The sequence below is a fragment of the Lontra canadensis genome, unplaced genomic scaffold (assembly GCF_010015895.1).
Source record: "Lontra canadensis isolate GAN:19392208 unplaced genomic scaffold, GSC_riverotter_1.0 scaffold21, whole genome shotgun sequence".
Lineage (NCBI taxonomy): Eukaryota > Metazoa > Chordata > Mammalia > Carnivora > Mustelidae > Lontra > Lontra canadensis.
This window is the reverse complement of record NW_022631015.1, coordinates 22,139,495-22,152,339: the sequence shown is the minus strand read 5'-3', so window position 1 is coordinate 22,152,339 and position 12,845 is coordinate 22,139,495. Positions and strand designations below refer to the sequence as shown.

General features: G+C 42.4%; 1 protein-coding gene across 1 annotated transcript in view; it reads left to right on the top strand.

The window, feature by feature from the left end:
• Positions 1–4,090: 4,090 nt before the first annotated feature.
• The window catches only part of LOC116869982 (doublecortin domain-containing protein 2-like), a 103,453-nt gene continuing 94,698 nt past the window's right edge, over positions 4,091–12,845 (top strand). Inside the window, exon 1 of the mRNA XM_032861638.1 lies at positions 4,091–4,124. The gene's annotated coding sequence lies outside the window, so the exon portion shown is untranslated. The remainder of the gene's footprint in view (positions 4,125–12,845) is intronic.

The following is a 12,845-nucleotide window of genomic DNA, read 5'->3' as shown; positions in this document are numbered from 1 at the left end:
AAAAATAACGGCTCCTCAAGCAGAGGACTTGAGAACACACAAGTTCATCCTGAATCTTAGCTTTGAAAAAGTAAAAAAAAAAAAAAAATTTAAAGTGAAAATTGTATTTTCCCTAAGACCATCATTAAAACAATTGGATTTCATTTTTGTAAATTCTCTTCCACTTTTTCTCCATATATATGTCTGTCTGACTTTATATAAGTATATAAAGATATATTTATCTTTCTGTGCATAGATAGAGTTGTAATTACAGAATACATCTTACACAGATTTTATAGTCTTACATGTAGTTTATACATGCTTTGTATTTTTTACCGTATTTCATTTACATTGTTTTTCTTATATTTTTCACCTTTACATAGTGTTTGTTATCATTTTTTATAGTAATGTATACTGTTTTATTGAGTTGATGCTATGAGTTACAGTTACATTTAGATAATCTCTATTGTTTTTGCTCTGTAATATTCTAGTTAACAGTATGTAACAATATGTAGCTTTTTTCTACTTCTGAATTATTCGATCAGGATAAATGTGACAGGTGTCAGAGGGCACATACGGCCCATTTTGTGCATGAAATTCCACAGAGTTTTAAAAAACTGGTATATTAATTTAATGTTATCAGTAATATAGTTTTGCCCCAAATCTCCTTGCATTGGGAGAATGGTATTATACTAGTACTCAATGTGTAGGAGTTTCGATGTTCTCTAAACACTCTGAATGTGATAGTATTTTGGCACATGTTTCTCCTTGGTTGAAATGCTTCTAGCAATCTCTCGGGAATGAGAAAAGTAGGACGACCATTTTGTACAAGTTTTCCAGTTTTCACCAGTTACATTGGGATAATCTAGCCTTATGCCCTGATGCAGGTGTGGTTTGCATTCCTTGGGGTCCTTCTCCCCTCTGCTCTGCCCAGCCGACCTCCTCTCTGCTCCTTCTGGTCAGTGAGGGTCCCATGGAGTCCTCTCGTGGTTGGGTTCCACGCCCTCCTTGTTCATGACCCCGTGTATGTGGCGCATCTAATCGCGTGACCCCAAAGGTCTCCCTTGCTTAGCTGCTTGAGTTGAGCCGGTTCTGTGTTTCAATGGAAGCTGGAAATTCTCTTTCCTCCCGTCCTAAATGCCTTGTACACATCCTGGCTTCAGCAAATACAGATACAGGTACAGACAGCAAGGAGCTTGTCCTAAATTTATTGTGTGTCTCCTGCAGACACTAATAATGCCAGCAGAAAGCTCCCTCTGCACTTCTTGACTCCGCTTCCCAAGCCCCGAACTTAACTCAGCAGGGCTCCGTGTCTCGAGTTCCTCTCATGATGCTCTTGTCACGCTCTCCCATGGTGTCTGCCATGACCAGTTCAGCGGGCCTTTTCCTGTCCTCATCTTATTCTGGCTCCAAGCAGCCGGCCCTCTCTCTTAGCTTCTGGAACATCACACTCTCTTGGCTCACCTGCGGCTTGTCTGTCCGCTTCGGTCCTGTCTCCTGTGGGATGATTTCTCCTCTGTTGTCCGACCCCAAGCTGGCGTCCTGAGCCCCCTCTTTGCTCTCCACTCCTTCCCTTGGTGGCCTCACTCAGCGTCACGGCTTCACCTCTGGTCACCACCCCCCCCATTTGCCTCTCAAGCCCTGGCTTCTTCCATGAGCTCCAGCTCGCCTGTGGGGTGCCCCGCTTGGAGGTCTCACAGGTGTCTCCGTAATGTCCAAAACAAGACCATTGATTCTATAGCTGGGGTAGATCTTCCTTCTCTGTCCCTTGTGCAGCACCGCTGGACCCCCGCCTGCTCAAGCCCTTTCCCTCGCCATCCACATGCTTCTTCTAGTAGGTTCTAATCTCTACCTCCACTATGTCTTGGCTCTGCCTACTTTTTCTTTCCCCGCAGTCAGCCCCTAGGAAAAGCCCCTACCGTCTCTTCCTTGGATAACTCGACAGACCTCCTTTTGGTCTCGGAGTGACCCTTGTGGAAACCTGCCGTTGAGACTGCGGACACTTAGGCTGACATGGAGCCTCCCCGCCTTGGCTGGTGGGGCCATGCACGGTGCCTGCCAGTTTGTCCTTTCCTGCTCTCCCCGGCACACTGGGCTGCTCCCCACCGGCCTTATCTCATCATGGCCTCATCTTCCTCAGAGCACTTTCTTTCATCATCTGTGATTATGTGTTTTTTTGGCTTTATTTATTTATTTATTTATTTTTACTTTTTACTTGCTACTGATCCCCGAGTTCTATTCTTTGGGCTTCGTGAGGACGGAGATCTTGAGTCATTTACCAGGGAGCACTCAGCCCTTTCCCTGCTGCCGTGTACACAGCTGGTAACTGTGACAGCTGACGGATGTCACTGAAGGAGTGAACCATCTATGTGGAAAGGAAACAAGCTATGAGATGAGTGGTGGGTGTTTTCTGAGCAGTGTGAGTCCGAGACTACTGTTCTCACATCGCCTTTTCTACTTCAGATGCCCTTACCAGCCTCCTTGTCCTGGGAGGTGTATGGTTGCGGACATGCCTCTTGTAAGCAGTTGAAACTGAAGCTTATAGATGATTTATTAAAAACCCCGTTGACTGAGTTTCTCTAAGAGTTCTCTAAGAGAGGACACCCCTATTGGGTCCTCCTTGATGTATGTAAAGCTGTTTTGTTCCAAACCATAGAGATCTCAATTGTCTGAGCAATTCTTCGACACTTAGGGTTAGCCAATCATATTTTTAATCGTTTTATTTCAAAAGCTTTACTTTTCGTTCGAGACGGGTTGCATTTTGACCACACTTCAATATTTTGGGATACTGTGGGAATTTGAAGGGAGCCGAGAGATGACCAGAATGCGGTTCCCTCCATCCTATGGCTGAGTGGACGTGGCCGCCCACGTTGGTGAGGTGACTGGCCTCGGTGACTCCTTGAAGACGTGGGCTCCTAAGGGCTGGAGGCTGTCTCCCAGCCTAGTGCTCCTCAGGAATGTTGCACAGCCTTGTTCATGCCCACATCCCACCCCGCAGGTAGCTCCGTGAGGGGGGCCGAGACCCCCCACCTGCCCTCAGCACAGCCAGCACGTGGGGGTGAAGACCTCAGAGCCCCTCTGAGCACCAGGGGCCCTTCCCTTGGTCTGTGCTGGTGGGTTTAATAGCGTCCTTAGTGCTTGTGAAGGACTGAATGTAGATGGTGCACAGGCTTCAGTGGGAGTCGCGGGACTTGGGGACTTAGTCAGAGGCAGGTGGAAGCTGTTCTCTGCCCCGCCCACCGGGCCCTGCACATACTCAGCATTGCTGACTTTCATCTCGCTTTGTTACGGACGCGCTTCCCACTGCCCTGCATTCCTAGTGGAAATTTTACATTCCATTGCCTAGAGTGGCTTGGTAACCAAATTCCCACTTGGGAAAACTAAACAAACAAAAAAAACCCCACGACACTGGCGAAATAGTAAAGCAAGGTATAATGAGTGAAGAAGGAATTCCAAAGAAAAGACAATTAAAAATTAATATTTTTTTAATGCTTGGTTGGCGGTATTTCCTGTGAGTTCTCTTGGGTTAATCGGTTATTTTTTAACTTTGTCAGGGTCATACTATCCTCTTTGGCCCAGCATTAGGGAAACTCCTGCAGACTTTACTTATAAGGGCCTTAAAAATGATCAGGTCATGTTCAGCTTTCTTATAAGGTAGTGCCCATTGCAAATAATATTTTTATAATAAAGATAATAAATGTGAGGTTTAGCATTATACATTCAGAATGTTTAGGATTATCTGATTTTTAAAAAATATTCTACAAGATGCAATAAAGAGAAAATTAAACGAAAATGCCCACGGTTTTAAAAATTCATGGTATGCTGGGAAACTGACTTGATGGTTCAAAATATGATGACAGTTGATGGCATTCTGCTTTTTAAGGCAAGAAGGTTTAGCAATCTGGACACTTTATTTAAATTTATAATTATACTTAAGAGTTTTCCAAGAAATGTGGAACTTATAATTGATAATCTTTTGGTTCACTTTTTAAGAGTATTTTTTTATAAGATGTTACTATTATTATTATTTTTTTTAGAGAATTTTCATGTTCACAGCCAAGTTGAGGGGAAGATACAGAGATATCCCATGTGCCTCTACCCCCATGCGGGCACACCTTCCCCATTACCAACGTCATCAGTTAGTGGTACGTCGACACCTCACAATTGCCCAGAGTCCCTATTTACATTAGGGCTCACTCTGAGTGTACATTTTATGGGTTTGGACAAATTCATAATAACATGTCACTCTTGGGTCACTTTTAAGCTAAAAGGAAATCTTTTACCTTGCCGTGCTTTTGAATGGCCACGTCCTTTCTTTGTGACTTTGGTTTGAATTGTCTTCCTGCTTTAAGGAAGGGAGGCATTCGTTTAGAGAATAGTTCGAAAGACATTTCTACAATCAATGCCGAGGTGTCTTGTATTGGCAGAAAAATAACTCCGAATAAGAGATACTAATGCACACTGGACTGATGAATCCAGCTCCTTCCTCTGGGAATCAGCCCCTGGACTGGGTACAACAACATGGGGACCTACAGGGGACCCAGGTAGAGATGAGCGGTTTCATCAGCTCCTGGAGACTAATTGGACCCTTCTGGGAATGTCCTGAACAGCCTGTTCATTATCATTAGAGACATCTTCTATAACTAGGTCCTCACTGAAGTTAGAGTAGTTGGAATTTTTTCTTACTGTGTAATAATGAATATATTCTCTCCGAAGTATCCCAGTGGTTGGGCTGATTTTGCCCCCAATGCCTTTCTGGGATTTCTAGATGTTCTGGGGGCTAAAGGATTTCAATGTTCATTCCCATTGGGGTTCCATAAATTATACTGATATACTCATAATTTACAGAACCTCGATGGGAACAGTCAAAGAGAGAGAAACCTGAGTGGTCTTGAGAAAATATGGGGTTCACTGAGTAAGACATTCTAGGTGTACCTATTTATATATTTATAAATATTTGCATCGATTTAGCTACAAATAATTTGAGAAAGATCTTATTTAAATAAGTGTGAATATGTGTCTGGCTACTGGCCCATTTCTGTCTCAGGCATCCTTAGCAGGAGGACTGAATCCTGCTTGGGCTGGGAATCAGAAGAAGTGGGGTCTTGGGTTAGCCGCTTTGCTTACCATGTGACCTTGACAAAGGGAAAGGCTCATCATTTCCCATTTATACAATTAGAATAATACCTCATAATGTCATTTTGAGGAACAAATGTCACTGTAAATGAAAGTATTTCATCTTTTTAAAAGATTTATTTATTTGAGAGAGAGTGTGCATGAGTGGGGGAAGGGGCAGAGGGAAAGGGAAAGAGAATCCTCAAGCAGACTCCCCACTGAGGGCAGAGCACGAGGTGGGACTCAATCCCAGAGTCAAAATCAAGACTCAGACACCTAACTGAATGAGCCACCCAGATACCCCAATGGAAACATTTTATAAATTCTGATGTGTTTTACAATTATAAACTTACTTGAAATTAACTACCTTATGAAGATGATGTAAAAAGTTAAGGCACCGTATGGAAAGTGTTTGATGCGGTTCTAGGCATGGTATACACTTAAAAAAATGGTTTGAGATCAGGATCTGGACTAAATACAGAGATCGGATCATCATCAGTAAGTGATGTTGATAATAAATAACAACAAGTTGGATAAATGTGACCAGGGGAGTGTTTGGGTTATAAAGAAAAGAAGGCTGGGATGGAATCCTGGGGGAAGAACCAACATTTAGGTGTGGGCAGGAATATTTCTTAACATAGGAAACTGACAGAGGTCACAGAAGGATGAAGTTGGACAACGTATTGCTGAACTGGGATGAAATTTCCCACATTCCATGTTTGCTTTTCTTCACTCTCATAGAGGATCATAAACCCCAAGTATTTATTCCAGATTAACAGTATTTCTGGACCTTCGTTTCCCTAAGTCCAAAAGAGCCCAGTCCTACAAAAAGATATTTTAGTATGTCAGACATTGTGTAGGATATGTTTTGTGAGAAATACCAAAGGTTAAATATGTATTTGTTTAAAAAAAACCCTTTAATAGAATTGTGTTATGAAAATGGATAGAGCACATGGGCATTATGTATCTCTTGTGATTTTGCATTGATCAAAAAAAAAAAAAATCTGGAGAAGATTCAAGATGGCAGCCTTAGGAGGACCCTGAACTCACCACCTCCCACAGACACACCAAATCTACAGCTCCCTGTAGAACAATTCTCCCTGAAGGAGACCCAAGAATTGGCTGAGTGTCTGCTCCAAAACAAAGGATAAAAAGACCACACTGAGATGTCTAGGAGAGGCAGAGACACAGTCTTGACCAAAACCCCACTCCCAGTGCAGCTACGGATCTTGCAAAAATGGAGCCACATCCCTGAGGAGCAAGGGGTTCCAGCCCCACATCAGGCACCTGCAATGCTTGGGACCACGCTCCGGAGCGACAGAGCCCTCCACATGTCTGGCTTCGAAAACCGACAGGGCTTACGTCCAAGAGACCCAAACAGCGGTGGGAAACTGAGACTGCTCTCATAGGGCTTGCGCCCAGACATGCTCGTCCTACGACCCAGTGCAAAAGCAGTGGTTTGACAAGTGCCCAGACCTAGACATCACTCGAGCTCTCTCTCTGTGCTCCAGCCCCGCCTCCAGCTCTCCACACCACGGGATTGCTTTCCCTGCTCTTTTCCCCGGCGCTTAGCTTCTGCTACACTTCTTTGCACTCAAAGAAGGTCCTGTGGGGGAAGAAATCATGGATGAAATAGGCTTGCCCTACATCTGCGTCTCCTCTGTCTGGTCTGCCCATGCACTGGCTCTCAGTGGAAAGTTTTTTCTTCTGCCTGCTGTGACCCTTGGGGTGAAAGCACTTATAGGTTTCTCCTCATTTAGAAAGGACTCATCCCTCTCTAGGATTTAGTTCACTTTGACTTCTTTTTTTTAAAGAAGATTTTTATTTATTTGAGAGAGAGAGAGATTGAGAGAGAATGAGAGAGAGAGAGGAGAGAGATGGAGCACACAAGCAGAGGGGAGGAAGCAGGCTTCCTGCTCAGCCTGATGAAGGGCTTGATCACAGGACCCCGGGATCATGCCCTGAGCTGAAGGCAGACGCCTCACCGACTGAGCTGCCCGGGTGTCCCAGTTCATTTAGACTTCTTTGCATCCTAAGTTCTTTGATGCATTAAAAAAATATATGGGTTCCAGTTTAAGACGGTGACATAGGAAGATCCTGAGCTCCTCTCCTCCCATGGACACGCTGAGTCTGCAGCTGCTTATGGAACAAATTTCTTAAAAAACTCTCAAGGCCGGCTGAGTGACAACCACATATAAGGCAAACAAGAAGAAAACTACATCAAAGCGGGTAGGAGAGGCTGGGACACAAATTTACCATAAACCCCGCCCCTGGGGACCTGAGCTCTTAGAACCTGCACCTGAGAGATGAGCCCCCTGATATCCAACTTCGAAAACCAGTGGGGCTGGTGTCGCAACATCCACAAGTCTGTAGTGGTCTGCATGACATCTCTTAAGCGGCTTGTGTGGTTGGACTCACCCGCTCAGGGGTCCGGCTCAGAGGCAGCTGACCGCGCCCACACATAAAGTGAAGTCTCCCTTCCTTCTACTGTAGCATCGGCCCAAAGGGCAGATGTCTAATTTGACATTTACATCTAGGAGCCTGTGGGAACACTCTCCAGGGACCAGCCCTTGCAGGTGCCATCTTTGCAGTCTCTCTTTCCTGTGCTTGGGAGCACCAGCGTCTCCTGGAAGGGAACTTTTACATGAGTTGGGTCCCTCAGTCTTTGCGGCTCCCACCCTGGGGACACCTCTTGACCACCTGGCTCTGGAGGCCAAGGGACCTTGTGTTCCTGGTCCTCTGGGACTGTAATAATTGGTGGCACCCAGAAAGGAGCTTAAATCTCTATTTCACACCCCACTTCTTGCAGTTACTGCCAGGGAACACTCCCATATTGCCTGGCTCTGGCAGCCGGTGGGGCTGATGCTTGTGGTTCCCCACAGGACAGTAACCGGGAGAGAAAGAGTTCTTATACAGCTGCCACACCCCCAGGACCAAGCAAGAGGCAACAGACCCAGGAGCTCAGTCTTTCCATGGAAGAAGCCTATGAGCTAATCCGAGGGTCATGCTTCTAAATTACAGGTGCTGAGGGATGCACTTGGATCTTCTCCAGAGATGGTGGAAGATGGATGCTATCTTCATGTTCTCCCTCTGCCATGCTCCAGAGCACAGTGTCTCCTAGATGGGAGCTGGTACCCTGCTTTTATGTCTAGAACTCTAGTTTTTGTAACTGCTGCCCATTCCAGATCTCCAGGCTAGTGGGGCTTAGGTTTGCAGTCCCCGAGACTCTATCCAGGACTGTATATGTCTGCATATGTTTAAACGCTGCCGTCTGAGGACTGGATTCTAAAGAGCAAGATTCTAGGTGCTGACAGCTTCCCCTTAGGGACCCTGAGAGGTCTTGGCACATCTTCAACTACTGGGAGCTTTTAAAAATATAATAATCTGCTTGGGCAAGCTCAAAGGTTGGGAGATGACAAAGGGCTGGGGCAGGGTTGAGCAGGGCTTGCCTGCTGCACAGAGCCGCTTCCTCAAGACTGGGAGAGCTGGATGTTTCATAGACTGTATGGAAACCAGCACAGAGAGTCAGGAAAAATGAAGAAACAGAGGAATCCATTCCAAATGAAAGAAGAGGATAAAACTTCAGGGAAACAACAACAAGAAAACACCTTAACAAAGTGGAGATAGGTAATTTACACAATAAAGAGTTCAACATTTTCCAGGATAGATCCTAGTCCTGTGTTAGGCTGTAAAAGTCCCAATTAACTTAAGAGGACTGGGATCATGTCCAGTGTCCTTTTGACCATAATGGTATGAAACTAGAAATTAATTACATGAAGAAAAGTGAAAAATTCACAAGTGTGTGGAGATGAAACAACATGCCACTGAACAACCAGTGAGCCAGTGAAGAGGTCAAAAGGGAAATAAAAAAATACCTGAGACAAACAAAAATGGAAATAGAACATACCAAAATTTACGGTGTGCGGCAAAAGCAGTTCTAAGAGGGAGTTCATAGTGATAAATGCCTGTTTGAAGAAACAAGAAAAGTCTCAGATAAAGAACCTAACATTATACATTCGGGAACAAGGAAGAAAACAACAAATGAAGCCCCACATTTGTGGAAGGAAAGAGAAAACAGAGATTAGAGAAAAAATAGAAATTTAAAAAAACAATAAAGAAGATCAGTGAAGAGGCGACTCAGTCGTTAGGCATCTGCCTTTGGCTCAGGTCATGATCTCAGGGTCCTGGGATCTAGCCCTGCATGGAGCTTCCTGCTCCACAGGAAGTGTGCTTCTTTCTCTCTCACTCCCCCTGTTTGTGTTCCCTTTCTCGCTGTGTCTCTGTCAAATAAATAAATAAAATCTGAAAAAAAAAAAAAAGAAGATCTCTGGAACCAAGGGCTGTTTCTTTGAAAAGATAAATAAAATTGACAAGCCTTTAGCTAGACTCACCAAGAAAAAAAAGAGGACTTAAATAAATAAAATGAGAAATGACTGACATCACAGAAATACAAAGGCTCATAAGAGACTACTCTGAAAAAACGTATGCCCCAAACTGCACAACCTAGAAGAAATGGATAAATTCCTGGAAACTTACAACCTGTCAAGACTGAATCATGATGAAATCCAAACATGGATTACTAGTAAAAAGATTGACTCGGAAATCAAAAATCTACCAAGAAACAAAAGTCCAGGGCCAGATGGCTTCACTAGTGAATTTTACTAAACATTCAAAGAAGAATGAATATGAATCCTTCTCAAAGTCTTCCAAGAAAAAGAAGAGGAGCTTCCAAACTCATTTTATAATGCCAGCATTATCCTGATACCTTGGGCTTGATACCAAAACCAGACAAGGAATGCTACAAGCAAATTACAGGCCCATGTCCTTGATGAACACAGATGCAAAAATCCTCAACAAAATATTAGTCAACCAAAGCCAACAATACATTAAAAAGACCATAGACCACAGTCAAGTGGGATGTATTGCAGGGATAAAAGGATGGTTCAACATCCTCAAAGTAGTCAATGTGATATACCACTATGTTAACAAAATGTGGATAAGTGAAATAAAATTAAGGATAAAAATCATATGGTCATCTCAGTAGATACAGAAAAAGCATTTGTCAAAATTCAACATTTATTTGTGATTAAAATTCCCGATGAAGTGGGAATAGGGAGAATAGAATAAAGGCCATATATTATGAGCCCATAGCTGAAATACTCAATGGTAAAAAACTGAAAGCTTCCTCTAAGGTTAGGAGTAAGACAAGGTTGCCTGCTCTCATTACTTTTATTTAACATCTCATTGGAAGTCCCAGCCAGGGCAATGAGGCAAGGAAAAAAAAAAGGCATCAGAATTGGAAAAATAAGTCATTACTTGCAGATGACATGATATTATATAGAAAACCCTAAAGATTTCACCAAATAAAAAAAACCCATTAGAACTGATAAGTGAATTCAGTAAAGTTACAGTTTATATAATTAATACACAAAAAGTTGCATTTCTATGCACTAATAACCATCAGAAAGAAAAATAAAGAACGGTCCTAGGGTGGCTCAGTTTCTTAAGAGTCTGAGTCCTGATTTTGTCTCAGGTCATGATCCCAGGGTGGTGACACTGAGCCCCATGGTGGAGGTGGAGCATGCTTAAGATTCTCTCCTCCCTCTGCCCCTCTCCTGCTGTGTGTGCACACTTGTGCATGTTCTTTCTCAAAGAAAGAAAGAAAGAAAGAAAACCATGCTATTTATAATTGAATCAAAAAAAGCAAAATACCTAGGAATAAATTTAACCAAGGAGGTGAAAGACTTGTATATTGAAAACTACAAGACATTAATGAAAGAAATTGAAGAAGACATAAATGAGTAGAAAGATATACCATGCTCAAGGATTGGAGGAATAAATATTGTTAAAATGTCCTTACTACCCAGGGCAATCTACAGATTCAGTGCAATCTCCATCAAAATTCCAATGATGTTTTTTCAAAGAAATAGGAAAAAAATTGTCCTAAAATTTTTATGGAACCACAAAAATCCCCAAATAGCTAAAGCAGTCTTGAGAAAAAAAGAACAAAGCTGGAGGCACCGTGTTCCCCAATTACAAACTATATTACAGGGCTATAGTAATTTAAATAGTATGGTATTAGCATAGAAAAAGACATATAGATCAATAGAACAGAATAGAGAGTCCAAAAGTAAACCCATGCATATATGGTCAATTAATTTATGAGAAGGAGGAAAGTATATACAGTGGGGAAGGGATAGTCTGTTCAATAGTGTTGGGAAAAACCAGACAGCCATACGCAAAAGAATGAAACTCGACCACTGTCCCTCACCATTTACAAAAATTAACTCAAAATGGATTAAAGACTTGAGTGTTTAAGACCTGAAACCATAAAAATCCTAGAAGAAAACATAGGCGGTAAACTCCTTGGCATGGGTCTTGGCTATGATTTTTTTGAATCTGACACTGTAAGCAAAAGCAACCTACTAAATGGTAGAAAATATTTGCAAATCGCAGATCTGCTAAAGGGTTAATGTCCAAAAGAACTCCTCCAACTCAATGACAAAACCACAAAATCATCCCCCCCCAGACAATCCAATTAAGAAATGGGCAGAAGATCTGAGTAGACATTTTTCCAAGGAGGACCTACAAATAGCCAGTAGGTCCACAAAAAGATACTTATGAGGCATAATTAATTAATCATCAGGGAAAGGTAAATCAAAATCACAATGAGGTATCAATTCATACATATTAGAAAGACTATTATAAAACAAAACAAAACAAGAAATAAGTTTTGGCGAAGATGTGGAGAAATAGGAACCCTTGTGCCCTTCTGGTGGGAATGCTGATCGGTGAAGCCATTGTGCAAAACAGTATGGAGCTTCCTCAGAATATGATGCGATCTAGCAGTGGCTCTTCTGGTATCTTCCAAAGAAAATAAAAACATTAACTTGAAAAGCAATATGCACCCCCATATTTATTGCCGCATTATTTACAAGAGCCAAGATATGAAATCCACCTAAGGGTCCATTGATGTGTGAATGGATAAACATTGTGACATATAAATTTAAAATGGAATATATTTGGCCATGAAAAAAAGGAATTCTTCCCATTTGTGAAAACATGGATGGGTCTCCAGGGCTTCAAGGGCATTATGCTAAGTGAAATAAGTCAGAGGAAGAGCAATATAAGATGATATCTCTTATATGAGCCATTAAAAAAACAAAAACCCAAGCAAGCTCAGATGGGTGGTTGCCAGAGGTGGGTAGGAGAAATGGGTCAGGGGTCAAAAGATAAAAGAAGTTATATAGAAAGGATTGGGGTATAAAAAGAGAAAGTATCATTATAACATCACCTTTACTTCTCCTGCCCTAGTCTACCCTCCAAGACTAACCACACTTAAAAATTTCACCCTGTAAGGGTGTGTACTTATATGTGTTACACACATACATGACGGGGGATGTTTACATGTAGAAAATCATGCTATTTAGCTTATCTTTCAGTTTTTGTGGTCATGTTGGGGACAATAGTCCCCTACAACCTTCTACCTCCTAATCCGAAGTGGAACTCTCCTTTAGTTTACCTGAATGTGGAAACAACAACAACAACAACAACAACAACAACAACAACTCTTTCAATTGGAAAAACAACCTGATACAGGCAGAGCAGATGCCTTTTGTTTGTCAAATTACATACCAGTTAGTAGAATGTATTTCCTCAGATATGAAAAAGGGAAAAATAGTGGTAGAAAAGCAGTGTAATTCTTGTGTCTCAGAAGGTCTGTGTTCCTCTGGAGGTTAGAATGTGTCAAC